The following is a 26,326-nucleotide window of genomic DNA, read 5'->3' on the forward strand; positions in this document are numbered from 1 at the left end:
AGTCTCCGCCACCACCTCTGCCTTTTTTTTATTACGTTTTTTGCTCACTTCTCCTTCGCCCGTTGGGATCGCATCAATAATTATGATTTACGGGATAAATTAACGAAGTCCGCCACTCGCGCCACCGTGCAGTTTCCTCGGCGAAAATATATTAATGGGGTCTGATACGATGGGCAGAGGGCGAGCGTGAACAGCGAGCCAAGGCTGGCCATGTTCCGGCGAGCATATTGACCGGCAGGGATCGTCCGCGAAAACCCCGTTCATGGCCGGAGACCAATTAATCTTGGAGCTGCTGCCGCTACACTTCGAAAATTGTTAGATAACAAAAGCTGGCATGCCTGCAAGTATGTGAGGAAAAAAAACTGAAAGAAAAAACAAAACTACGCCACAGTCTCTTTCACGCTCGAAAGGGTGTCCTGTCGACCCAAAGAAGCACCCTTCGCGTTGACTGCTGCTTTCGCTGTTGCGAAGCTGCTGTAAAGGCTTGCCGGTGTTGGAGAAGTTTCTATGCGGCCATTTAACCAAGGAATAATTTTCGCACTGTCACAAGCTCGCTTGCTTCTATATATTTTCTTTTCCTTTTTTTTGACAAGCGCTTCTCCTGTTATGCGGACGTCAACAAGTTAAGAAAAAGGTGAGATAATGGACGAGGATTGCACTGATTATCCATAACTTATTCAAACACTAGCGGTCATGTTGTAATCAGGTGATTGAAGCCATCTAGGCCACGGGACATGACGTACTTACTAAAAAATTACTCAAATGTTTTACATTAACACGATAGGTCACATGTATAACTGATTGATTAAATTCAACTTTCTATATTCTAAAAGAACGTTGTATTCAATAAAGCAGTTATATACGCGACCATATCGTATCTGTGTTTCTACACAAATTCTTTAAAGGACACTGGAAGGGAAGGCCTTAAATTCAATCAATCAGTCAATCAATCAATCAATCAATCAATCAATCAATTAATCATCAACGCAAAATTTTATAACAGGAAAGCTCATACGCCCCAACAAAAATTTTTATTGTCTGAGATTCTTACTAGTGAAACGCAGCAGACAGAACGCTACCGCACTTGGTGTCCATAAGAGTGCAGCCGCCATTCCCAGGCATTGCACCCACATACTTGCGTTCAGCCTCCGAACGTCGTGAACACGTCAGCAGGCACCAGAAGATACTGTGTAATGCACCAACCTACTCGGCCACAAAAATGCAATATTGTGACTTCAAAATAAGTTTATACTCGCATAGTACGACGAAAGCGACAAAATAAAAAGCGATATATTTAAAAGAATGAAAAAGTACGACTGTTCGACAATTACCAGCAAACTTCGCAGTTCCATTGCCCTTTGATTAGTTTACGTATTAAGGTAACAAAGTTGTTATTGGCCGAGTAGCAAGCGTAGCGTCCTTCAAGCTAAACTGTCTTTTCAGCATCTTAGCACAATGAAAGTTGGTTCTACTACGACAAGAATGTCGCATTTTTTGTCAGTGTTTAATTAAATCACAGCTACCTTGGGCAAAAAGCTCAGCTACAACATTGCTATAAAAGTATTGTAGGCTATCACGCGATAGAACAATAGAACAACAATATGATTCCGCCATTAAACACCTCTTTATTAGTGTAAAGACACCGCATAGGAGTATTACACACACACACACACACACACACACGCACACACACACACACACACACACACACACACACACACATATATATATATATATATATATATATATATATATATATATATATATATATATATATATATATATATATATATATATATATATATATATATATATATATATATATATATATATATATATATATATATATATATATATATATATATATATATATATATATATATATATATATATATATATATATATATATATATATATATATATATATATATATATATATATATATATATATATATATATATATATATATATATATATATATATATATATATATATATATATATATATATATATATATATATATATATATATATATATATATATATATATATATATATATATATATATATATATATATATATATATATATATATATATATATATATATATATATATATATATATATATATATATATATATATATATATATATATATATATATATATATATATATATATATATATATATATATATATATACACCCCCACGTTTAAATTGACATATAAACCCAATAAAGTGGCTGAGGGGGTAGCCGCAGTGATAGCTCAGTGGCAGAGCATCGAACGCGTTATTCGAAGGTCGTAGGTTCAATTCCTGTTCACGACAAGTCATTTTTTCACCCACTTTTCTTTCTTCCTATTTACAACACATTGGTTCTAATAACTTCCTCTATACATTTCTTGGCATTGTATGTTATATCTCATATATATATATATATATATATATATATATATATATATATATATATATATATATATATATATATATATTGTAGGCATTTAACGCTGATTCGCAGCCGGGATACCAGTCGAAGTGGACACCGGAACCGAGCAATTTTTCATTTTTGTGCAAAGGTGCCACTATCGAGGCAAAGTCTCGTATGAGTCGGCGGCAGTATGAAGCCAGTCCAAGGAAACTGCGCTGCGTAAGTCTTTGGGCCTTTCAGGACAAAAAAAAATGAAGAACGGCTGAAACCTTAGAGGGATCAGGACGATTGCCGTCCTTTCTCACAATGTATTCTTACTTTACCTTCTCACGTTTTGTATTCAGCTGAAGGCCAGCATTAGGTAGACACGTGAGGACTTCGTCTAAACGGTGTAGGTATTGAGAGAAGGTTGATGAGAAAACAACAATGTCGTCTAAATAGCACAGACAAGTCTTCCACTTCAGGCCACGCAGAACGGTGCCAATCATGCGCTCGAACGTTGCGGGCGCATGCAGAGGCCGAAGGGCATTACATTGAACTCGTAAAGGTCATGTGGTGTCAAGAGCGCCGTTTTTCTTTATCGTCCTCATGTATCGGTATTCGCCAGTATCTCGAACATAGACCGAGACTCGAGGAGTACTCGGCACCCTGTAGTGAATCCAAGGCGTCGTCTATACGCGGCATAAGGTATAAATCCTTGCGCGTGATCTTGTTTAGCGCCCCATAATCTATTCAGAACCATACAGAACCATCATTTTTCCGAACTAGGACGACAGGAGATGACCAAAGACTAGCAGAGGTATTATCTGCCGTCTCAACATGTCGTCAACGTTTTCTTCAATGACCTTCCATTCGGCTGCAGATAGCAATATGGTCGACGACGAACGATGGACGTACCGTCGGTCTCGATCCGTTGCGTGATAACGCACGTCTGTCCCAATACAGGAGAATAGACGTCAAACGAAGATTCGTGTCAGCAAGGCAAGCAGCTGTTGTTTCGACGAAGAATGCAGGTCGGAGCTAGCTGATGGTAGCTTTGAGGGTGGAGATGGATGCCGAACGTTTAACAGAGGGATATTCAGTCGAAGCTTCTTGAAAAGTAAACACAGAGCGAGGCTCTCATGTAGTGACGCAGGCCAATGTTATGCTCTTCAGAACAATAATTTTTTACGTCGGGTATGTTGCAAAAACGAATGCGTAACCAGCGTCGAAACGAACGAGCTCTGTTTTGAGGACGATACCTCTGGTGACAGAGTATTCAGATGATTATACGAGCACATTTCCACGGTAAATAACATCAGAAATAATTGTAACAATTCGCTGACTGCGCGAAGATAGCTCAGTGTCTTCCGCAGCAAGAAAAAAAAAACAAAAAAAGAAAGTGGTGCGTCATCTGCGTGAAGCGAGTAGGCGGTATCGTTCATGTGGACAACGCGTTGCTGGCAGCAGATGAAGGTGGACGCTGTTGACAGAAAATACCATCCCAATATGAGCTGTTTGGCACACGAACTAAGCACCACAAACATTACATAATGCAGCATTATATCAATGTCGACACGAACAGTGCACTGGGTAGAAGGTCGAATGGCGTACCATTGAGCAGCGAGCAACGTAGGTCCATCGTACAGTGTAGTTACTTTGCGGAGACGCGTGCACAAATCACGGTGAATAATTGACACACTAGCACCAGTGTCTATTAATGCCTCCCCTGCTATGCTTTCTACCAACACAGACATCATATTTTGAGGATGTACTGGAGAACTTTTCCTAACTTCGCTGAATGCCAAAGCTGCGTAATTTAGTTTTCCGGGCGGTGGTCGGCGAACATAGCGGCTGGTCGAAGTAGTGACGTAGAGCGATGAAGTGGGGCCGCCGAGCGATGCCTGGCACCACGCTAGCTAGGAGCCATTTCAGGAGTTGCTGATGGCGAGGAAGGGCGGCCGTGAAGCGTAGCGCAAGGACGGTGCGTGAAAGTGGCTGCAGAAGCAAAGTCATCCCGTTTGTAAGGGTCAAACCCACGACGCTCGTCTCGCTAACGCTTGCGGCAGACACGCGCGACGTGTCCACGATATCCGCAATAGTAGCATGTAGGTCTCGTTGGGCGCCATGGTTGATAGTAGGGTTGGGTGTTTGCGCTGAGGGCTATAGAAGCCAGGTGTGCCGACACCGGTGGTGCATAGTAAGGATGGTTTTGAGTGCTGGGCGCCAGGGACGCCAGGTGAGCTGGCGTCGTCGTCGGTGGAATCGATGGAATGAAGGCTAGAGTGACTGCGGCGACTTGCGCGTAAGTTAGTGGGACTTTGGAGACATGAGGGTCTGTGTAAGCATTACCAGTCATAGTCGTCAACTCCTCCTTGGGGTTATCAGAAGGAAACTGACGTGCTGGAAAACCGAGCGACTGCATTTCCTCTCATATCATTGCGTGGATCATAGCTCGTAACGAGTGGTCAGCAGATAGGGCTGTCAGGGATGGCTGCAGCAGAGTTGTCCGGCTGCGGCCGTGTAGATTTGAGCTCTTCCAGGTGCTGGCACATAGGTACAATGTCTGCAACAGTAGTTAGGTCCTTATGACAAAAGCATTGAAGGCAACAGACCCTATACCTTTGAGCAGATGACGCACTTTATCTCGGTCATGGAGGCGTTGACGCGTCGACACAGAGAGAGAACATCCTCGATATACGAGGTATAAGCCTCGCCTAGTTGTTGTTTGCGATCATCAAGTGTTCGATTTGCTAGGCTGGCTCGAACTGGCGGAGTAGCGAAGAATTGTCGGAGATGTTCTCTGAAGAAGTTTCAGTTGGGAAAGTCGATATGGTTATTAAAAAACCACGTCTTCAGCACGCCGGTAAGATAGAAAAAGACGTCGCGGAGCTTGTGCGGATCGTCCCAACCATTTGCTGCACTCATATCATATTGGTGTAACCTGTCGTCCACGTTCTCATTGCAGAGTCCAGCAAACAGAGGGAGCTCGCGAGGGGGTCCGTCGACAATCCAAGAGGGAGTAGCTGCGGCAGTCGTAGCCGGAGGGGTAAAGGGAGAAGCGACTGAGGGTTCGTCTTGCGACACGCTGGTAGACACGTGGCCCAAACGACGATTTGAGCGAAGTTCCAGGAAATAAAGTGGCTGAGCCGGGACGGGGAATCGAGGAGCGACCTTTACCACTTGCGACGTAGTGCTTTACACGGATTAATTAAGCCTGCCTGGAACACATGGTCAAAACAGTCACCTCCAAGGCACGGAACAGACTCAAGGGATGTCCCCAAAATTAATGAAGGTGAAGAACATCATGTGGCTGATTATGTGAATGAAGAAGCTTCTTATAAATGCCCACAACAGTATATATATATATATATATATATATATATATATATATATATATATATATATATATATATATATATATATATATATATATATATATATATATATATATATATATATATATATATATATATATATATATATATATATATATATATATATATATATATATATATATAAGGGAAAGAAGTGTATACCTAAGGGCTCGTTTTTCCGTGTTTTAACACAATATAAATGAGATCTAACAGACAGTAATGCCAAGGAATGTACAGGGGAATGTACAGGGAACACGCCTGCAAGTCTGCTCACTATCGATACTGGGTACAATAGAGGAAGTCAGTGTGAGAAGTCAGTGTGCGAAAAGTAGTCATTATTTATGTTTAACGTAGATTTTAGGCCGACTAGTATATAAGGTGAAGAGGCACAGCTGAGCAGTGTTGTGATGTGTCAATTATACGTACAATAACGTTCTTGCAACCGCTCGTAGTAAGTTCACGAGCTACGTGACACCACACAGGCTCATAAAGAGTGTACCACACTCGCCGCCATGGCTACTAGTGGCGCTGACTGACACTCCCACGTTTAAATTGACATATAAACCCCAAAAAGTGGATGGGGGGTTAGCCGCCGTGATAGCCCAGTGCTTAGAGCATTGAACGCGTTAGGAAGGTCGTAAGTTCGATTCCTGCTCAGGGCAGGTTATTTTTTCACTCACTTTTCTTCTTTTTACATTACATTTCTTCTAAGAACTTCCCCTATGCATTCCTTGGCAATATTGTCTCTTGGATCTCATATATATATATATATATATATATATATATATATATATATATATATATATATATATATATATATATATATATATATATATATATATATATATATATATATATATATATATATAATTATTACACGCTTACAAAAGTAGTTTTACAACAAACTTTACATTGCAATGGTGGGTGCTTCCGGATAATTTTGACTATCTGTGGCTTTCAGCGGGCACTAAAATTTAAGAAGACGAGCAGTTTAGTATTTCGACACCATCAAAACGCAACCGACGTGTCCATGGTCTCACTCGCAAGCTTGCGGCCGTAAGATAGCCACCTTTTCTTACGAACATTTTTTTCTCAATTAAAGTTAGTACTACTTAACTATTCCTTGTTAAAATGCACTTGGTAGCTGTTACAGAACAGTCGAAAATTGTAGCTTTCAGAGTGCAAAAAAAAAAAAGATTTTATTAGTGGAAGTACACGGGATACATTTTTATTTTTAGGCTATTTCTTTTGGACACTCTTTAACATTTTCTTTGAAATATCCAGAAAAGGCTGTTTTAGAAAACAAGTCTTTCAGATAATTTGTGGCCTACAGCTTTACTTTTCCGAGGCTGTTATCTGATCTCGTAAAGAGATTATGCCCTAATTGCAGCATTTTATAAGTTTCGCCTGCAAGTCTCTCACTATCGATACTGGGTACAATAGAGGAAGTCAGTGTGAGAAGTCAGTGTGCGAAAAGTAGTCAACGTAGAAAACGTAGATTTTAAGCCGACTAGTATATAAGGTGAAGAGGCACAGCTGAGCAGTGTTGTGATGTGTCACTTATATGTACAATAACGTTCTTGCAAACGTTTAAGTTTTCACAGTGTATGCCAGCCATGCTACGCATGGCTACGCGACAGTATGCGTTCCTTCAAGTGTTCTTCGTCGCCCCGCCGCGTTGGTCTAGTGGCTAAGGTACTTGGCTGCTGACCCAAAGGTCGCGGGTTCGAATCCTGGCTGCGGCGGTTGCATTTCCAACGAAGGCGGAAATGCTGTAGGCCCGTGTGCTCAGATTTATGTGCACGTTAAAGATTCCGAGGTGGTCAAAATTTCTGGAGCTCTCTACTACGGCGTCTCTCATAATCATCTGATTTTTTTGGTACGTTAAACCTCACATATCAATCAAGTGTTCTTCGCCGACAATCTACTGGACGTAGTGGTTAGTTCGTAACTACCAAAACTTGGCTGTTCCAATCAATATTACATTGACAAATTTAGGCGCAGAAAATATGCTCTAAATGAACGAGGCTCATGTAAATACAGTTATCTGGTGTGGCTGTACAGGATGTACAACACTGCAAGCTATCCAAGATTCGAGCGTGTCATAAGTTTATAAAATTCAGAACCCAATAAAGCGCGGCATCAAAATGTGGGTGCGGGGTTTTATCATATATTTTTACAGTGTTCAACTTTACGGTGAACACGAGCTATCTGTGAGAAGCAATAAACAGCAAGCTTGGGCATCGTTGTAAGGCTGCTTCTTTTGGATGTGTGTGAATTAAGCGTGTGTTATATTATCTATATTATTGCCCGAATCTATTGTATAATAATAATATATAATTTATTAATATATAATATATAATAAACTTATGACATGCTCGAATCTTGTATAGCTTGTAGTGTTGTACATCCTGTACAGGCATGCCAGATTACTGTATTCACATGAACCTCATTCATTTAGAGCATATTTTCTGTGGCTAAATTTATCGATGTAATATTATAATGTAACACAACTGTCAGATACAGTCCATGTCAGGAGTGTTTGCACGCTTTAACGACCAGCCGCTTTTCGAATAATTAAATTTGCAACACCGGAAAGATCGAGCTTCATGCCGAAAAGCGACGAAGGCCCTCGTGACGTTTTTGCGATTGACCCACCTCGTCGAACGTTTGTGATGTTTTACTGTGTTTGTAGGTTTTTGCTTTCGTCCCACTCTCTTTCTTTCATTTCCTTTTCCTTACTTTTCTGTCTCCTATTTCCCCTTCCCCCATGCAGGGTAGCAAACCAGACTTGCTTTCTGGGTAACCTCTCTACCTTTCTTCATAACACATCTCTCTCTCTCTCTCTCAATCTAGTTTGCAAACCTGCCAACTAACGTGGTACCAAGCACTCTCGCTTGGGAAACAGATCGGCCTTGAAGAACAAGTGAGAGCGCGGTGCGTCAGGACGAAGCCATCTTATAACTTTACACACGAAATGGCACCGTCAAAGCTTGACAAGGTTAATAATATTATTGTGTGGGAGCTTCGACATATCAGGTGACGCGATGTTTCGGATAAGAAAGGAAATGAAACAAAACAATAGCAAGGCATTGGGCTGTTTTGAGTTATATAATACATAAAGAATTACGAGACGAGAAACTTAACAGTCAGTGCTATCAGACAAAAATTATTAAGCACACCATCAGAAGAGAGCTTCAGGCATCCTGAAATGTACCTGCTACGAAACATTACAAGTTTCAAAAATAGTAAAGCCTTAAAGTTAAGTGACTGCATTGACGAGAACACAAAATAACTCAGAGAGCATGCTATATAGAGTAGGCATATATGGCTGTACGCGCAGTTGGTTCAGGAAACCAATTCCAAAACTACCTTTCCAGCAACGCGAGCCATACTGCGGCATTTGAGTGACATCTTCTTTGGCATAAGGTGGGAGTGAAAAGCACTACTCGTTGGCCTCTCGAAACGGAGCTCCAGTGAAAGTAGCCATGTCGCTTGCTTCATTAGAGCGCGCCTTGTCGGTGCCAGTCTGCATGTCTGGGCACGTTATTCCACACAGCAGCAGGTTCTTCGTATAGCCGAGGGTGGTGCGGTGCTTTAAGACTTCGTTGGAGCGTGGGCATCTCATTAATAACCCTGGGAGAGGCGCCGGAGCAGAGCACACCACCCTTCATCAGCGCTAATGATCGACTGCCAGGCCGCAGTGCCAGCGTGATCGGTCAGACGGGTGGACACCCAGCGTCCGCGGGTCCTCGCGCCTGGAGCCTATGTGGCTAATTGCGTGCTCTATGGCGTTTATTCTGCTCTTAATTGCGGGTTGTGGCAAGCGGGAGGGGACGCGGGAACGGTTGGCGGTGGGCAATTACGCAACGCCATCACGGGGGGGGCTGCCACTCTGTTGTGTTTCACGTGCGAAACTGCTTGCGTGCCGGTCGCACTGCAGCCAACCCGCGAAGCACGAGACGAAGAAAATAAAAAAAAAGTGCCAACAAAACGCGAGACTGTCCGACGCAACAGTCGGCTTTTTCTCGGGGAAGAAAACGGTAGGGCCTGTTTCGTGCAACGCAACCGTCGCGTGATCACGTGACCATTCGCTATGGGATGGGCATGGTCTTCCTCCGCGAAGAGGTCTTGCGTGACATCATCAAGAACACGAAACTGGCCATGCATCATGTTTCTCACTACACCGTGCACGAAGCGAGGTACGCCATATAGACGTCCGATAAGGCTCGTATGAAACGCGCCTCTCTCTCTTTTTTTTTTCTGTGCATGCAAGCATGCCTATCTCGGTGTCTCCGTTCCACAGCAGGTGTTGACAACGCTTCTGGCTTGAAAGTCCAGCGGTACGTTGGAAAGATGTCCTTTATTTCGAGTTACAGTTCCACTATCCATTCCGTTTATGCCTTGTTCCAGAGAGAACGATGTAGGAAATAAGGATTTCGGAACTTGAAGATTAATAACTTTGGGAATATGTGCAATACAGAAAAGATTGGACGACAAGTTCGGATGACCAAAACTGAATCATATGCACGTTCCCTTCAAGATACGTATACTTACGCACACAGCTCGCCATGCTATTCCAATAATAACCCCGTGGTACAATTTGTAATTTGCCTGACTGAAATTTTAGTGGGCAGAGCTGTAGGTAAGATTATCTGAGGAATCGAATGAGCCACTTGCGATAGCTTCTCTTAGCTGTTTTCCGTTTATGAGCATCAACTAACAACTTTGAAATGTGAGCCGCAAATGAAATATTGCTGAGCTCAGGCCAGGTTGAATACGTCATTTTCCTCGTCTTCTAAATACTGATTGAAGTGAATTTAGTTGATATGAGGAACTGTTACAAAACAATACGTCAAAAAATACGAGCTTCGAATGATTTAAAAAAATGGAATACAAGGGAAATGCGTGTCTATGGCGCACTGGTGAAAGGGCAAGAACATCATCTTTCTTCAATTGGATGCGCAATTTGCAAGCACAACCCTAATTGTCAAGAACTCAAGGGTACAATTACTGTGTTTATTTATTTTTAGGTGTGATTTTAGACTTCTCGATGTTAGTTATTACGAAAAGTGATGTGGGTAGGTTATTTTTATATTTGCTCGTTTCGGGGAAAAATAGAATAAAAAGCCTCTATTTTGAGTTAAGGTGAGAAATGTTAACATTTCGGGGGTGTTTAATGCGAAATAAAATTTATGGTGGTAGTTTAATACACAATGAATGCAAGCATAAGTTGTGGTACTAGATGCTATGGAGAAGGCAGACGCTAGGTAGTTTTCTGAGAGCTGATAGTAGCGCAAGGTGTAGAATCGCTTTCATGCAAGTAACACTGACAGTTCCTTGGTAGTTGTTTAGCATATGTGTTTAGCACACAGATACATATTTATGCACTATCTGGTTATGCGGGAACAGACAGTGTGAGTTTGATTAAGTAATTTAAGGTAACGTAGCCGTAGACTAAAGGTTCTCTGTAAACATCAAGGCAATGAGCGCAGCAAGGGGGGAGAATGATAACATGGAGCAAGTGAAAGGCTTCGTATTGTATTAATAAATGTTTGATGAAGTTTTTCGGGCTCACCCACAGTGATTTTTGTCGCACGAGTTTGTTTTTTCCGACAAATCATCGGCCATCCAAGTCATATTATAAATGTGTGCGAGTGCTTTCATGCACTGTTTATTAATTAGCAAACAAGAAACAAAATATATTGCGCAGAATTCAGGAAACTCTATTGTGAGCGCTCTTTGGTTGCGAGGTGTTGATGCGCTGTGACCAGAGCAACATGTCGATCGAAACCGGAGGCACCTCAATTTCCTCTTCGCTGCAGCCTCCTTTAGTCTATAGAGTGGCGCAGACACCGATGTGATCATATTTTCAGTGCATTCGGGCCTTGCGTGAGCATAAATTTAAGTATATTCGCTGCTCTCACCGGGATAAAATTACAAACATAAAACAAGCAGCCTGTGTAGAAAGCAATATTCCAGTATACGACATGAGCAGTTGGCGCAGCTGCGGAACGGGGCATTAGAAATTCAGGGACATTAAAGCCGGCTGTCAACTCAGCGCGATAAGAATTGTACCCGGAGGAGTCCTTTGGGCACTGAAGGGAGCTCACCCTTGGAAAGGAATGGTATTGATCGAGGCACCATGACGGCCACCGGTAGGCTTTTAAACCATCGTCGTGGCTTAATTAGTGAAATGTTCCTCTTCCCGAGGCGCCTAATGCGATAGTGTAACAGAGCGCTCCGGAGCACAAGCATGGGTGGTACCGCACTCGATCCCTGTATAAGCGGCAACCATGCCCAGCAGTGGCTTTGCAAAATGGGCTTAAGTACAAAAACTTCTTATCTTTCGATACTTTGCAGTGAAATTGCGCTTACTACTAACATTAAGTGATTGAACGAAGGAAAAAGTTTTTGAACTCACGGCCCTACTTTCCTCGGCGTTTGAAGAGCTTATATGCACTATATACAATGCATATACGGGTAATAATGGCGCTCTGTTCAAGTTTCAATTGATACAAGTCTGGACAAAACAGAACTAGCTTTGAATTTTGACATACCGGCATGCATGTATTCCTGGATTGTGACGGCTGCTGTGGAAAGAAAAACAAAAAGAATGGTGGGCTCTGACTAGCGCAATAGGCGTTTCATAATTCTGTTGTCGGATAGTTAAGTGGTGAAAACATTGTGCGGGCATAAAATGACTACAACTATCCGATTCTTATTTAGTTTTAAATCATTGAGTATATACGAGCTGAAAACACAAGACATTCAGAGACTCTGCGCGCTGTATACGTCTTTTAAAAAATTGTACGAAAAGTGTACTTAATGGAGCGTTCATATCTATTTGCAATTGTGCGCAGGAAGTAACTGGGGTCTCTATGCTACGAACACTGAAATGTACACTGAAACAGCACGAACATTAGCCCAACAGGATAGAGAGGGACTAGGAGCTTAATCTCTCCCTGTCATTTTTTCCTGCCGTTGGACGTGTACCAAACAGCCCAAATATAAACACCCAAGTGTACACACATTCTTCGCTTCTTCAAATGCCATTCGCTGTCACTTGCTAAGCTGCCACGTTCTTTGTTATTTTAAAGAAGGGGTCAACAATGCTCATGACATCGACGATCAGATTCTGCCTGTATGCGTAGTCATTGGATGATACCCGATGATGTTTCTGGAACTCACAGCCAGACATCAAGCGGCCACTCTCTGTGCAGACGCTGCTCGAGCACCGTCCTCGCCTTTCAGCGACTCAATAGGCAGCCAAAGCCGTCTGGAGCTTTTTGAGGACTACGGGCTTATGTGAACGCCTTTAACTTTTGTGTAGTGCCACCGCTTCATACGCGTCAACCCGTTGACTGACAATATCTTTGTCTCTCTCTCTTCTCTACTCTCTCTCTATCTCATCTTGATACTCCACTTTCCCATTCCCCAGCATAGGGTAGAAAAACATGCATGTGCCTGGTTAACCTCCCTGCCCAATCTCTTGTTGATCTTCCTTACTTCCTACCTTCCTCCCTACAGCCAGCCGGCTCGCCGCAGTAGGCTAGCTCACCAAGCCGGCTGCACAGACAATCGGAGAAGGAAAAAAAAAAGGATTAGTTAATAAAACGTGTCAGAAGTACTGAGTGAGCCTCATTTGGAGGGCGGTGGAAGGGCTGTCTGCAACTTAAGTTGCAAGTGCAGTGGCCGCAACCACGGCAAAGACATACGCTCGATCGGTGCTGCCATGGTATCAACATAAGGCACGCGCGTGGCTGAAAAAAAAAAAAAGAAAAAAAGCAGAGCATACTTGAGGAGTGAATGATGAGTCGGGCGAAGCGTCCATCAGTCCATCCGCGCTTCCGTCCGTACATTCGTTCTTGCTTCCATCCATCCGTGCGTGCGTCCGTCCGTCCATTTGTCCATCCGTCAATACGTTCGTCCATCCGTCCCACCATGCGTCCATCCGTGCGTCTATCTGTACCTCCGTGCGTCCGTCTGTACTTCCGTCCGTCCATGCGTACAACCGTTCCTCCGTTCATCTATCCGTCCGTCCATGCGTCAAACAGACAGACAGACAGACAGACAGACAGACAGACAGACAGACTACGGACGGACGTGGCCAGCGGTTGATTCACGGTTTGCCGATAAAACCCTCCGAAGCTTCACCCCACTAATCATCATTCACTCCGTAGATATGCTGTGAGGTGGTTACTTCATACATACATACATACATACATACATACATACATACATACATACATACATACATACATACATACATACATACATACATACATACATACATACATACATACATACATACATACATACATACATACATACATACATACATACATACATACATACATACATACATACATACATACATACATACATACATGGAACGACTGACCCACGCCTTAAGGAGCTTCGCCCCTAAGAAGTGAGGCAGACGTTCTGGTCAATCGCCTCGGTACACGGGAGCCAAGGCAAAGTTCCGGCTTTTACCCACTTCGAAAACAGAAGTGTCCCCACTAAGCGGCTATATGCAGACTATATCGTAGAACATACAATGACAAGAGTGGAGTCGACGTAAGCTTCAAATTACGAACGTAGAAAGTTTACTGTCGTACTCATATGCATATAGTGCACCGCCATCATTGACATGCGATGCCTAGAAACGTCATATAATGCGTGCCTAATGAAACAAGGTTTCTGATACTCTTGTTAGTGGCATGGGTGCAGTTTCTGCGAACCGCCTCATCCCATACCTCGCGTGCTGCTTAGTGCCAAGCATGTCGATTCCACGCATTGCTAAACATCACCACAGAGGCTTCGTAGTAAGGCAAAGCCTCGCTAACGCGTTGTGCTTCGGCAGAAACAGCCATTTTGTTTGATTTTTACTGGTGGCTGAAATTTTTAAAATTTGAATACAATTTAATGTTAAAATCATGAACTAGGTCCGCAAAAAAATGCCCGAGGAAATGAAAAAAACAACAATAAATTGAATGACAAACGTCGTCACTGCCAAACAAACGAAGAAGGGCTCAAATCGGGTCTCCTGAACGGCAAGGACCGAGGTTGTGTGGACAAAGTTTGTAAATCTTCTTTCACACAGCAGTACCAAAAGGAAGGTAATAGGAATGCTCGCACTCAATCATAGGAGAGAGGGATTAGAGTTGCACACCAACCAAGGAAATAAAGCCGATGCCCTGGCATTATTAATCTGAAAACTTTCTCGGCACAAGCGATGATATGTTCCGAACGGAAGAGAGAAAAAGAAAAGAAAGAGAAAACGTATGCGACGGCAAAAAGAAAGCGACGCATTAGAATTCGGGAATTAAGAGAGATTATTCCGCGATGTCTGCGATCATCTGATGGCTGCTATACAGTCTTCCTTTTTTTTTCTCTCTTCTCTCGCGCTTTTAAAAGCCCTGTGAGCGCTGTAATATATAGCATCGGCTCATTTGGAAGGGATTACGTATTCAGACTGAATTGTGAAATATTATTGATGGTGAGATTTAGAGATTCTCTCGCGTTAATCCATGTACGGCGGCACTGTCGGGCTGTTTGCGCCACCCGCTAGGACCGTGTGCTGCCAAAGGAGTGGCCCCCATTGCGCGGAAACCTTTGTCATCGTGACTATAGGTAAATGTCATCTAGACTGTGGACAAGAAATGAGGGTACAAAAAGATACCGAGTCTCGATATTTAAGGCTGCAGTGTACCCGTGTTAGTAGAATACTCTTGTCGTAAGCCAATGTTTCAGTTAGCGATGATTCAATTTTATGAACACCACTTTTACAGCAAACCAGGGGTTACAGAAAGGGTGTTTGAAATTCTCGAAAAAGATGGGAAGAAATTATGAAATGGTTTCTGCTGGATTGCACTGAGGTGAGTAGTTGCAGGGGGCACTGTAGTAACTACCCTTATTTAAACTAAGCTAATGAACATTTAACTAACAGAACCAGGTGATTAACCGAAACGGAAAGTGCATCCGAGTTGTTCATGCATAACTATTTGCATAAAAAAGAAGAAATATATACTGACAGTGCTAGATTTATTTCTGTGTGCACTTCGGCCAGTTTAAGAAAAGAAAGTGAAACAGAACACCCAGAGAACGCTAGCGTCACGCTTTTAGTTTTTGCTTATGCATGAGTGCCCTGATAAGAACACCTATAAGAGCTTGGCGAGCATAAAACGAGCGAGATGGAAGTCCAATAGCAAAGCTCTTTGTCGCTCGAAAAATAAAAAAAGAAAAGTGATTATTTTTCATGTTAATCACATTTTATCACGGCGAGCTGACATACTTATTTACTGGGCTATTATTAATCAAATTAGTAGACTTTCGGTGCTGAACGGACCCTTAATGTGTCTGTACAGAGCAACGCGAGGGCAAATGTATATAGTAGAGACATTAAAAAGACGGAGAAATTTTGTAAGCGGCGTTATGGGAGCTTCAACCACCCGTGGGGATAATTTGCTTTATTTTGATTTAGTGTTTATTGAGTTTACTCATGGAATAACTAACATTTTCAAACAAAGCAAAACATAGGAAGGAATCAGTTATATAGAACTTTTGATGTTATGAGTTCAGAAAAGTAAGGTGTATCACAAACCAAGGAATGCTTCTACGTCTGTTTATATATGTTATCGTGCTCTCTTGTCGCGTCAGCGATTGAGGTGACATATTGAAAACTCAGTAACGAGGTAAATTTAGTGCCTCAAATTTAAGATTGTTGAAACACAGCGTAAAGAATACGTGTATAGCCTACTTAATGTAGACCAGGATAAATCCACAGGATTCGTGATAATTACGTTAAACTGTAGCACAGTTTGACATTCTGAAATTACACAGTACAGCGTTCCAAGCAGCTTTTGATAACATGTCCTGTAATACATAGAAACGCGTATGACACCCGTCTACAATAAACATATATTAATGTCCGCTATCATACGAAAGCGACGGCCATGACCTTTATATGAAATTTGAGTAGAAACAGACCGGTATAACACTCAGTCAGTGCAGGAAGCAGCAATGATATCATTAAACTATATAAAAAGCAGGTAACGGTGTAATTTGTTCTCAGAAACATCTATAGAATACTACAAAGCTGTTCGATGCTTGAAACTTTAAGCAGGCTTCCAAATGCTATAGACGTTTGCTACGTCCTTGTTACGGAAAGACACAATAAAGATCATCATCATCTTCATCATCATATTGACTATGCCCACTGCAGGACAAAGGCCTCTCCCATGTTCCGCCAGTCAACTCGGCCCTGTGCTTGCTGCTTCCACTTTATACCCGCAAGCTTCCTATTTCATCTATCTAGCTAAATTTCTGTCTTCCTCTCACCCACTTGCCTTCTGTCGGAATCCATTCTGCGATTCTTTACGACAAGCGGTTATCTTGCCTTCGCACTACGTGCCCTGCCCATGACCATTTCTACTTTTTGATTTCACCTATGATGTCCTTAACATCAATTTGTTCCTTGACCCACTCTGCTCTCTTATTTTGTCTTAAAATCACACCTATTATTTTCATTTCCATCGCTCGCTACATCGTCCTCAATTGAAGTTGAACTCTCTTTTGAATCCTCTAGCTTTCTACTTCGTGAGGAAGTATCGCTAAGATGCAGCTTTTATATACCTTCCTCTTGAAGGATAGTAGCAATCTACCTCATGATTTGAGAGTTCTTGCGGAATGTGCTCCACCCCGTTCTTATTCTTCTAGTTGCTTCAATCTCATGGTTTGGCTCCGCGGTTACTGTCTGTCTTAAGTAGACGTACTCCTTTACAACTCCAAGTACACTGCCACCTATCTCGAAGCGCTGTTCTCTTCTGAGGTTGTTTTACATTACTTTCGTTTTCTGCAGAATAATTTTAAGACCTATCTTTCTGCTCTCCTTGACTAATTCCGTAATAATGAGCTACAATTCGTCGCCTGAGTTACTCAGCAATGATATGCCATCAGCGAAGCGCATATTATTAAGGTACTCTCCACTTACTCTTATTCCTAACTCTTCCCATTCTGGGCCTCTGAAAACCTTCTGGTAAGGACGGGGTAAATAGAATTGGGGAGACCTGTTTTTTTTATACGCCAAAAAAGTCATGTATACTGTCATAAAACCTCGATATCAAATGATCGCAAGACGTTTTGTCGAAATAAGGGGCACCTCCATCACGTCGTCGATTCCCTCTTCATTCCTTATTCACTGTGCGCATCCGTCAAGTCTCCAGTTCTCTGGTGCTGCGGGATGATGCCAACCCAATGTAGTGTTATTTGATTCGAGTTGAGCAATCATCGGTAACATTTTTGTGTTCATATTTCACGTGTCACATCATTTCTCCTTTAACCTCAAAATTATTACCATCATGTTGTTTTTTGTTTCATTTCAATTTATTGCTAAATGCGTAAACACAGTACAAAGCGAAAAAAGCAAATAATATCTCTAACCAGAGGCGAATTCATTCTTCATGCGACAAAAATAAGGAAATAAGAACTTTGGAAATTTAAAGTGACAAAAAGCGAACATTTTCAAATAAAGTTAACTGAAGCTTCCCAAAATAGCCACGTTAAGACAATTTTTGAACAGCAGGCAAAACATTTAAAGATTCTCGCTGCCAGATTCAAACACCCCTTACATGCCTTTCACACATACATGAAGGCAAAAGTGTGTTTATGATGCCACTATGTGTTTTAGCATACGAAGTGTATAAAAAACAGACTAAGAAATGCAATACATGATTACGTCATTGAAAAACTATATCTTTTAATTCGTGGGTGTATCCTGCATTCCGCAGAATCCCGAACAATACAAAGTGACCGAAACAAGACATACAATTTATTTCTTTTAATAAGCTGACCGCTTTTTACGGTATAGCTTTCCCGAAACATAGTGTAATAAAACGACTTAAAAAAGATAGGAAACCATGAATAAATGCTCTGCTTTTATTAAAATCAACAGGAAAAGTAAAATGTGTGAATTTGTCACAATGTTTTTAAACACGGAATAATAGCTAATTGGTCGAATCTAAAACGCACCGTAAGTAAGTAAATTCCAATCTAAGAAAAGCTCAAGAAAAATATTATCAAAAAATGTTTTCGAGTATTCATGCGAATCCGAGAAAAGTTTGGTTACGCATAAAACAACAATAGGTGATTTGTGAGGGGTTTCAGTGCTTTTCTTTCGACCGCGTATTGAAGCCACGCGCACAGAATGTCATTAATAATCTCTAGCGTGTGACACACATTGCAGTTAAGATTTTGCTCCTGTCCAATCTTGCATAAGTATCGTCGCGTATAGGCAACACCCAGCTGCCGTCAATGTAGTAGCGTTTCCTGGTCTCTCCTTAGTTGGAACAAAAGAAGAAAAGCACAACCAGAGTGAAGCCTATAAATTTGCTCGTGGCGATAATACAGATAATTTTATAGTCTTGTCATATATGTTTTCATAGCTTTAGGCAATAAGGCGTTAATTTAATATCGGGAAAAGTGAATTGATATCACTTCACCGCTTATGTGTGCCATTTTCGCTTCTGCGTCAGCTTGCTCATTCTCAGTGATTCCGAAGTGACTAGGAATTCATTGCACCGCAACGGTATGTATTTCCAGATTGAAATGCCTCGTTCAAAATATTCATTATGTCACACACCAAATTATTGTATGCAGTTTCTTGCTTTATGCAGTTTCTACTTAGAAGGTAAAAAGGACAATCATACGGGTGATTAATTAGCAGCAACACAGTAAACTATTTCTGCAGTAAAAGCGATTGCTATCCTGAGATCTGCAATACATGTGGGTGGGCTTAGTTTTAAGTAAAAGTAAACATCGTAGTTTGATTTCCGGACTGTTTGAAGTTTGAAGTTTATTACCATGTAAGTACACATCACGCGTAAACAGCAGGGATGGCGCAATAAGACCTGCCTAAGGGCAAGTAAGTTTACCATTCATTATAGCTGATGGAGTAATGCATTTTTGGGATTATAACGTATGTTTAAAGTGCATTGTTTATGTTTAATTAGTGTCGAGCGAATCTGGTGGTAAAGTGTATGAAAACCTTAGTTTGTGCGTGGTCGAAGCTTAGTAATGCCGAAACTGAATTAGGCTTTTTAGAATGGTCCTAGTCAGCCGCAGGCGTGCGCGAATGAAGCTCCCTCTGTTGTCAGCTCCAGAACTGCATCCTGCGTATTATTACGCCGACAGTATTATTACGTATTATTGTTAGGTATTATTATACGTATTATTATGGCATAATTAACGCAATAGTATTATTAATGCGTATTATTACGGCGTCGCCGTCGCCGTGATGTTTTTGTAAATTTCACGTGCAAAAAGGCTCAATTGGAACCCGCACGCCTGATATTGCTAACGAGAGGAAAGGCATACGAGAGTTAGCCGAGACGGACGCATGGTAGGTTGATTTACACCATCCTCCCGCGTATTCCGAGTTCAAGGTCAAGCTTTGCAGTGCTTACTACGAGAAAATGAGCACGCTTCTTCTATTCTAGCTCATGAGCGGCTGCGCACGGCTGCCGGCGTGGCTGAGCACTTATGCAAGTTGCGAGCCGTATTGTAGAAGAAAGGTACGACGGCGCAAAAGCTCTGAGGGTGAGCCGACATGACCCGAGTATTCTTCTGAGCTCTTCTGCCACGTGCGTTGTGACAGCAGCAGCGTGATCTAGCTGCGAAGGAATCTTGATGAGAAAGGTAGCATGTAGCGTTGGCTTTAGTCCAATGAGGCCCTCAATAGATGTATGTATGGTCATATCGTAACGCCAGATGATAATATTCTTTCAACACGAAAAATGTTTGTTCTTCATCAGCGATTGTGCTCCGCTCTAGACAGTCGGTCAAGTGGAGACAGAGATGGCGGAAGATATGGCATATACGTTGCTTGATTAGCTATGTGTATAGTACAAGGCTTAATTGCCACCATATTCACACTGACATGGACGCATTGCATGAGCTTATCCATCAGCTCACCTAGCGTAAGCGTGCGCAAAATGCTGTACACGTTTTTTTTTCTGTCGTAAGCAAATGGAATATTGCGTTGAGAAAACTTAGTATAAATGTGGATTTCCTCCCCCCTCCCCAAACCAAAAAAAAGCATACAACTGAAGTAAGCTCCCGTTCCCATCAAAGAAACGCCGCGGAAAGTGCCGGTGCCGTAGTGGGAAACGGTAAAACGTCGAGGAAGAAATGGTGAAGCGTAGGCGCAGAGAAAAGGAAAGGCTTGCAAATTTATACGTCGATCACTGCGGGCGAGCATTTTCCGCAATATTGCAAACTCGCGCACCTCCGATTTCTCGGCGGCCAGCCTCCTCCTCTCCAAGTAGTGGCTCTTTACGCCTCCGTAACAGCGGCCAATTTCTGGCGTTAAAGCCACGCGGCCGAGGAACGCGTAATATGCATACCCGAGATAAGTACACGCGCAGACATCCTGCACGGCCCGCCATATACGCCTTGAACGGGTGATGTTAAACGACGGCGGCGGCACAGCGCGCTCCCATGCGACTGCTTCGCTCCTCCGACATTTCGATCATAACTCGAGCGCTCTCCATTCTTGGGGCCATCAACGTTTATCTGAAACTTGGAGAATCCGGCGTAATTTTTCATCGAAGCGCAATTTCGTTTATTCCTGCCTTGTGCTTTTCAACTAATCCTGTCTACGCAGCTCTCCTCGTTGCCCCATCGCCGGTTCTTCCTTTCTTCGCTTTTTTTTTTCGTTTTTTTCCCTGCCGTCTAACCCTTTAAGTGCGAAGAAGTACCTTACGTTTTCTCTTTGGCCTATCCTGCTGTTTGGTTCATTTCTCGGAAGGGGCCTTTGTGATTCTTGCTGGAAAGTGGGCCGGCGTTAATCTAAGAGCATCTGTGAAATGATCGGAGCTGCATTTTCATGCATACCTTAACGTATTAGACACGTCAGGCTGTGAGAAGGTTTTGGGCGCACCTCTTTTTTTATGGTCGTATGACCAAACATGAAAACTGAAGAACAAAAAATCTGACAAGTGCTTGACCGCTGACACTTCGGTAACGCTCCTGTGAAGTGGGTGAACTATAGGCCTTTCGCAGCTCTGATCAAGTTGAAAAGTGTATATTTCACTGCACAGGTACTTCACTTTCTTCCGAATACAGTAGCAAAGGTGGACAATACAGGCTGTAGCTGCAAAAATATAATTGTGAGTAACTATACAAGCTAAAAGTTGCAGGAGCTTTCGAATAGCGCTTTGCGTGTGCCCATTTCGGGTCGCGCAGGAGCTAATTTTCGAATAGGACATTATGCTCTCTGCCTCTTGTGCTTGCAGCGTCATGTTGTTCAGAAAGGCAAGCGAAGATGAATAATAATTAAATCTGGCGCAAAACATTGCCTTCCATAAAGGTGTCCTTTAAAGATTTTTTATCTATAAGGTGTAGTGTTAATGAATTCGTTAGTAATCATCATGAATTCTGTCAGTCCGCATTACTTGATGTGATCAGTCAAGACAATTCACCTTTTAGACACCAGCTATGTTAAGCCTAGGACTTGTCATAATCTGCAACTGATCTTATAAACAGGTGGTACGACCTGTCGTAATGTTCAACTGATTTTATAAATATGGGCTATTTTTCGGCCAATTTTTTTCTTATACGCAAGAAGGAAAAAGGTGATAGCCTATACACTCATTTATTTATTCATAACGTCCTCAGTTGCCCCGGAATCGGGTCAGTTTGGTCAAGGTAGACAGACAGCCATCGCTTCGATGGGTGCCGCTATGTTCGTCTGTTGCGGAGCTTTTGGTTCAGGTTTTAGGGATCCCTCTAAGTTGTAAAAATACTAGTGTGCCCATTAAAAAATACAAAAAAAACATAATGGCTGTTTGGGTCAAGCGCATGCACAATGGCTTCAATGCTATTTCTTTGGAGCGCCCAATGTTTCTGAACCCTATTCGGCATCTTCCTAATTACGACGTGTGAGGCCAGCATAAATTTCTAGATATGTTCACCGCAAAATGTATAAAAACGGGAAGGTCTCTCACGGTGATTTCGGAAACAATTACACGTATTACTTGTATATTCTATGGGATACGAGTACATAAACATAGCATATGTGGCAAAATGAATTGCTGCGAGTGTCAGAAACTTGACAATTACAACGAAAAGAGTATAAGTGGCATTCCTGAAGCAAGCCATAATCCCTTTGTATGTTTGTAGAATTTTGGCGGATCTCATTTTCGGATAAGCACGCTCGCTTGTATGATCGGTGCATTTCCGCACACCCATAGGCGAACTCGTGAGCGCGAATAGAGACATGCCGCGTACGCACCGACGCATCTGGCAATCGAAGACAGTACAGGTGCAGAAGTGTCGGATCGAGGCGCGCGAAATAGCTCGATTCCGTACGCATGGGGTTAACGGCACTCGAACTGGCTTTGTTCTCTCGCTCTACGACGAGCAGAAACACCGCGCGCGGACAGCCAGGCTTGTAAGCCGCAGGCGCGGCGGTTGCTTGGTGCCAGGGACCTCAGTGAGCAGACCAAGACGTACAATGCAGCGCCAGATTCAGATAGATAAATTTAGGCGTGAAAGAGGGTAAATGGCTTAACAAGGCGCTCGGCCGCAGCGGGGGCGGCGAGGGGAAGCATTAATAGGGCGCGTTCCGGCACGAAACAAGCCCACTCGCGCCCGGAATACAGAAGAGGCCCGTTGTCTTTCTGCAGCGCCGATTGGGGCCTCGTTCTCATTCCATTCTCTGGCGCGCAGGCACAAAGGGGCCCCCACATTGGCTTCGGCGTCAACGCCGCGTGCCCAGCGGATGCGCCGAGCGGCAGCAAGCAAGAAAGAACGGGCGCTGAAGCAAAGGCAGGCAGGCGCGATAAATGGGATAACAAAACGCTGGAATGAATCATGTTCCAAGGCGAACGACCATTAGACCAATAAGGTCTCGTTGAGGCAGTGTCAGGCCGCGCGTCACCGGGCTCTGTCTTGAGAGGATGCTGCCAATTGCGTGACCCTCCCGGAAAGCACGGCCGCCAGCAACAAGGCGTCAAAGGAGCGCGTAACGAGGCGCATCATCAGCCACGGAAACTGTGCAAAATGCTGAGGACCTCCGGCCCGGAGCTTGTATCAAGCGAGCGCGTCATTTTTCTTGGCAGCGTGGCCCCCGCCGTGCGGCCCGCACTTGCCCGCGCACTCATTAACGGGTGGTGCGCGCATCCACGATGGTGCCACCATATTTCGCACCTCCTTAACAAATGTATCCGCCCTTTCAGCGGGGTCGACTAAGCGCGCGTTTGTCTGAGTGTTTACAAAAGTTGGACGCAGAAGCTCGTGCTATATGCCATGCAAAGAATCTTCTTCCGAAGGCAAAGTAAACATAATGACTTGTTTCACAGAGGTCTCAATGCATGCGCATGCAGCATGCAAAGCTTCCCTTTGGAAATGGATTGGAAAGTCCACCGCTAGAATATAGTTATATAAATTTTTCCTTTCTGTTGTTTGCGGACTTCGTCACTGACCCGTGTATACGAAGTGGCGCCCAGCTTTAGTTTGCGAAGGAGAGGCTGAAAGGAGATGAAGCTAATACGAGAAGAGCGCTTATGTAAAACAGATTCTCTTGAAGTGTTTGGCCTCGAACACTACAAGCCAGAATTACGTTAACAGAATGAACTTGCAGCGGCTGAGAATGGCACATGAATTGGTCTTAATGATCACGAGGTCCACCGTTATTTTATCCGAACATATGCACGAATACTTAAAAGGACGCCAACCGGAAACACTAAAACAGTTTATACGGATAAAAGGGCACTTAGAAACTTTATTCTAGTTACTTTTAGGACAAAAATCTTGATTACAAAAAGTAAGAACGAAATACTTTTTTAAAGGTATATTTTGTTGTTACTTCATAAACTACAAAGTATAATTTTATTAGACGGTTGTGGTGAACGTATAGTGCCCACGTCCTAGTCAAGCGCTCGAGATGTTCTTGTGAGGACAACAGGAGTTAGTTGCACGTTCCACAGACGACTACGAAAATGTTCCTATCTGTGATGAATAATGCCTGATTGCCGTTTGTTTCCCAGTTATCCTAGCAGCGGACAACGTGGCAAGGGGCTGCAGCTACCACTGCTGAGATGAAAGAGTGCACAAACCATCTCGCGGAAAAAAGGCAGAAGTCTACTGCAAAAAAAGTGGTTACATGGGTGGGTTGGTATTGCATTTTTGAAAGAAATATATACTTTCTTAGTGTGCAGGGAACGTTTCAGAAAGATAGACAGGACAGAGTGCACACTTACAACCATTTCATTGCACGGATGGCGGGAATATATATACACAGTCAAGAGGGAGAGGAGATCACACACAGGAAAAAGGGGGAAAAGATGGTGCTTGTGCCAAAACATCTTAATCAAATCTTCAAAAGGCAATATAACTGAAAAGATACTTGTATTCATTGTCCAACAGATTAACAGACGGGGCACTTACACACTCAGTTTCTGCTTTGCGAATCGAAAAATCTTCATGTATTTCACGTGCCTTCTTGTCCCTATATCTTCTTATTACTTGGAATTCATCAAACATCGGGGTGCACCCATAATTGGCAGAGTAACTTGCCAGGTTGCTGCCCACTGATCCACGCATGAGACTTGTGTGCTCCCCAAGGCGATCTTTCCGACAGCACCCCATTTGACCGATGTAGTATCGACCACATGATGAAGAAATGAGATACACAACGCCTATAATACTGTCTAGAAATATTTTTGCGTGCTTATGTAAAAGAATTAACTACGAAGGATTGTCAAGTGTTGGGTGCAAAAGAAACACGCAAAAATATTTGCAGAAGGTATACTCTGGGCGTTGTGTACCTCATTTCTTTATCATATGGTCGATACTACATCGGTCAGACGGGGCGCGATCTGAACGATCGCCTATGGGAGCACGCAAGTCTCATGTGCGGATCAGTGGGCTACCCGGCAAGTTACTCTGCCAATATTGGGTGCACTCCAAAGTTTTATGAATGCCAAGTAATGGCCAGATATAGGGATAAGAGGGCCCGTTAAATACGTGAAGCTTTTTTTGACCCGCAAGACAGTGAGTGTGTAAGTGCCTCGTCTGTTAATGTGTCGGAGAATGAAAAGAAGTATCTTTTCAGATAATTTTGTTTCAAGATTTGATTATAAGGTGTTCTGGTGCATGGGCCATAATTTTTCTCTTTTTTCTGTGTGTCATCCCCTCACCCTCTTGACAGTGTATATATATTCCGGTCATCTGTGCCATAAAATTGTTCTAAGTGTGCGCTCTGTCATATTGCCGCGACATAGTGCCTGCATTCAAACAACGCACCCATCACCACGCGCACAGGGACATACATGCGCGCCATCTAGTGTTGCGCAGAGACGATGATGATAGCACGAGAACCCAGCTGGCCCCTGCTGATGTGCGCCACGCGCTTGGGACTCTTCTTGAAGAAGTACAAGAAGGAGACATCTTTGGTGTTCTGCTGTAACGTGCTACGACCATAGTTCCTTTGAGTTGTGGGCCTAGGTTCGCCCTTTAATAAATACGTTTTATTACACCC

This window comes from Rhipicephalus microplus, chromosome X, assembly GCF_043290135.1.
Source record: "Rhipicephalus microplus isolate Deutch F79 chromosome X, USDA_Rmic, whole genome shotgun sequence".
NCBI lineage: Eukaryota > Metazoa > Arthropoda > Arachnida > Ixodida > Ixodidae > Rhipicephalus > Rhipicephalus microplus.